Here is a 4605-nt window from a genome sequence, read left to right as displayed (position 1 = left end):
TTGCACAAGATCCACTCAAAAGGGATGGTTCTTAGTGAAACCTTCTAGGTGGCTACTATCATTAAGAAGCTACCTCCCGGATGTAAGGACTTCAAGAACTACCTGAAGCACAAGCGGAAGGAGATGAATGTGGAGGGACTTATTGTTAGACTTCGCATTGAAGAAGACAATAAGAGTTCAGAAAGAAAGTTGTTCAGGGCTACTGTGAAAGCCAATGTGATCAAGCACGGTCACAGTTCGAAATAGAAGAACCCCAAATCTTCCAAGATGGGACCCAGAGGAGGCATCAACGAGAAGAAGTTCTCTGGGAAGTGTTTCAACTGTGACCGAGTGGTCACAAATATTTGGAGTACAGAAAGCCGAAGAAAAAGCAGGAGGTCAACCTGAACGAGAGACCAGAAATGGATGACCTCTACACAGTAGTCTTAGAACTGTACCTGATCGGTTCAAACCCACGACAATGGTGGATCGATATTAGAGCCACCAGACATTTGTGCTGCAACAAGGAGCCACTCCACAACTTCAAAAAAGTCACTAGAGACAAACTGTTCATGGGGAACTTAGCAATCTCGGACATCATGAGCCAAAGAAAAGTGGTACTGAAGATGATCTTAAGCAAGGACCTTACTTTGAATAATGTGTTGTATGTTCCGAAGATTCGAAAGAATCTAGTATCCGGATCACTGTTAAGCAAGCATGACTTTCGCATTATTTTTGAGTCGGACAGAGTTGTATTGTCCAATAATGGAATGTTTGTAGGAAGGGGCTATATATCTGATGGGTTATTCAAGCTCAATGTAATGGCCATTAGGCCTAAGATAAATAAAAATGAAAGCTCTTCCACTTATATGCTCGAGTCTTCATATTTATGGCATGGTAGACTAGGACATGTTAACTATGATGTATTGCGTAGATTAATAAATATGTAAAGCATACCTACATTCCACCTTAACCTGAAACACAAGTGTGAGATTTGCGTTGAATCAAAAATGATAAGGTCATCTTTTCAACATATTGAAAAAAGCAACGAACCACTCGAACTAATTCCCACCGATGTGTGCGACCTCAAAGGTACACCAACACGTGGTGGAAATAAATACTTCATCACTTTTGTCGATAATAACACAAAATACTGTTATGTGTATCTTCTCAAAAGTAAGAATGAAGTTATAGAGAAATTTGCACTCTATAAGAATAAAGTTGAAAACCAGCTTAATAAAAAGATTAAGGTGGTACGAAGTGATCGAGGTGGTGAATATGTATCACTGTTTGCTGAGTTATGTGCTGAACATGGGGTCAAACACAAAATTATAGCTCCTTATTCTCCTCAGCAAAATGGAGTTGCTGAGCGAAAGAATCAAACTCTAAAGAAGATGATAAATGCTCTTCTATTAAGTTTTGGACTGCCAGAGTTCATGTGAGGGGAAGCTGTGTTAACAGCTAATTACCTTTTAAATAAGGTGCCCCAGAACAAAATAAATAAGAGTCTTTATGAGTTGTGGAATGGAAGACAATCATCCTACAAATATTTACGAATATTGGGGTGTCTTGCCAAAGTGTTGGTGTCTGATTCGAAAAGGATTAAGATAGGACTAAAAACTGTTGATTGCATATTTATTGGATATGCACAGAACAACAGTGAGTATCAATTTTTTATGTATAAATCACAAATATCGGAGAAACACAAAAACTCGATAATAGAATCAAGAAATGTCTCATTCTTCAAGCATGTGTTTCCGTATAAGATCCGAGAGAATGCTAGCTCCTCGAAGCAGACATATGAAACACAAGGTGAAGATGATGATGAAGAACTAGTGAAGGTTGAGCTTAGATGGAGCAAAAGAGCTCAGGTAGAAAAAACCTACAAATCAGATTTTATTACTTTTATGTCAGAAAGTGAGCCCCGAAGTTACTCAAAAATTGTAGGTTCTTCTGATGGACCTCACTGAAGAAAGACAATTACATCTGAGATAGATTTTATCTTGCAAAATCACACTTGAAAACTTGTGGATCTTCCTCCAGAAAATAAATCATTAGGTTGCAAGTGGATCTTCAAGAAGAAAATGAAGTCAGATGACACAATTGATAAGTATAAGGTCAGATTGGTAATCAAAGGATGCCGACAATTAGAAGGTCTCGATTACTTTGATACGTATTCTCCGGTGTCGAAAATAACTTCCATTAGAGTATTGTTGGCTATTACCGGTCTATGAAATCTCAAAATACATCAATGGATGTAAAGACTATCTTTCTAAACGGATATTTAGAAGAGGAAATCTACATGAAGTAACCTGAGGGTTTTTTTGTGCTAGGACTGAAAAACAAGGTTTGTAGATTGGTGAAGTCATTATATGGTTTAAAACAAGCACCAAAACAGTGACATGAAAAATTTGATAATGTCTTAAAGGATGTGGATTCAAGATTAATGAATGTGATAAATGTGTCTATATGAAAGCCACAGAGAATGACTATGTCATCTTGTGCCTATATGTAAATGACATACTTATCATTGAGAGTAATGATAAGATAATAAAATTCATTAAAGATATGTTGAACTCAAGATTTGACATAAAAGACATGAGCCTAATTAATGTGATTCTAGGAATCAAAATTCATCTTGTGCCTATATGTAGATGACATACTTATCATTGGGAGTAATGATAAGATAATAAAATTCATTAAAGATATGTTGAACTCAAGATTGACATAAAAGACATGAGCCTAATTAATGTGATTCTAGGAATCAAAATTCTTAGAACAACAGAAGAACTTATTCTTAGTCTGTCTCATTATGTGGATAAGATTCTTGAGAAATTCACTAAGAATAATACTGCGTTGGCATGAATGCCGATAGATATGAGTCAACATTTATCAAAAAATTAAGGTGAAAGTATCTCTCAGATAGAATACTCTCGAGTGATTGGAAGTCTGATGTACTTGATGAGTTGTTCACGATCGAACTTGGCCTACGTAGTAAGTAAACTGAGTAGATACACGAACAATCCCGGTGTTGAGCACTGGAAAGGGATAACAAGAGTACTGAGGTACTTGAGGTATACTCGTGAATATGGACTACACTATACGAGATATCCTATTATGATTGAAGGATAAAGCGATGCGAGTTGGATATCTGTATAAAAGACTCTAAGTCTACGAGTGGATATGTATTCACTCTTGGAGATGCAACTATTTCTTGGAAATCTTCTAAGCAAACAGTAATAACTAGATCCATGATGAAATCTGAGTTTGTAGCTCTTGACAGATGTGGTGAAGAGGTTGAATGACAACGATAATTCTTAGAAGATATTCCAAGATGGTCGAAACATGTGCTGACTTTGCATATATTACGATAGTCAATTAGCAATTGATCGGACACAGAGTCATTTGTATAATGGTAAGTCTAGACATATACATCGTAGACATAATACCATTAGACAACTACTCTCAACAGGAGTTATCGTTGTTGACTATGTGAAGTTAAAGGATAACCTAGCGAATCCACTAACCAAGGGGTTAAACAAAGAGTTAGTTGCAAGTTCATCGCGAGGGATGGGTTTGATGCCGATAAGAAATATTGGTGCAAAAGAAACTCAACTTATGAAGACTGGAGATACCAAGAACTAGGTTTAAAGGGACAACCTAATTGTATTGACAAAGTTGCTCACTGTGGGAGAACGACCCAATGAATTAGTAAAGGATGGAGGTTAAGCACATGATTTTTAATGATCCAAGAAGAGTAATGTAGAATACTCTTAAGAGATCACCTATGTGAGAAAAAAATGGGACCGCTTTGAAGAGAATTGGAGGCATAATTCTTAGAGCTTCTCATAGAACCAGGTGTATAAGTGTATTCATGGTTAAGAACGAACACACTAATGAGAACTGAGTTATATTAGGAAGAGTCTTAGGTGAGACATGTCAATGCTTTCACAGACGACAGAATAGTTCAAGGCGTATCTACTATTAATCAGTAAGCAAACAAATCTTCATAAGGGAAGATTCAAAGGGTAAAACCTACCTGTCCTATACTGGACTCAACTGTTAAATGCTATTACATACCCTATCTCCATTCATATGGGAAATTGTTAGATATGTGTGAATGGAGAAGAGGTGGAAGAGGATAGAAGCTCCATTGCGAATGAGACTTTAGTCCCACATTGGGAGTTTCTTGGTATGCTGGTTTGTTTATATTGATTCACATGCATTGATGATGTGAACAAATGCATGGGGAGAGGCTCTCTTTCTCACGCGTGGGTGAGAAGGGGGTGTAAATCCAGGGCCTAGATTACACTGAACTATGTTGACTCGTGTGCGGGCACGACCTGCGAGCGTCGAATGCTAGATCGATCAGGGCAAAACTTGTCAAGTGGAACAACTAATGTTTTGTCACATATATCTTTTTTCTGCTTATTTAAGTGTGTAACGGATGCATTAAATTGAGGAATAATGCAAGATGTAAACGGCCAAGTGAAACGTAAGCGTTTCATTGCTCGACAAATAATGATAATAATGATCATTAATCAATCATTGACGTTGTCATTGGTTAGACTTCCTATATAAGGAGGCTACGATCACAGGAAACATACACACACAATAAGCTTTCCA

The sequence above is a fragment of the Zingiber officinale genome, chromosome 9B (assembly GCF_018446385.1).
Source record: "Zingiber officinale cultivar Zhangliang chromosome 9B, Zo_v1.1, whole genome shotgun sequence".
NCBI classification, from domain to species: domain Eukaryota; kingdom Viridiplantae; phylum Streptophyta; class Magnoliopsida; order Zingiberales; family Zingiberaceae; genus Zingiber; species Zingiber officinale.
This window is presented reverse-complemented; position numbering follows the sequence as displayed.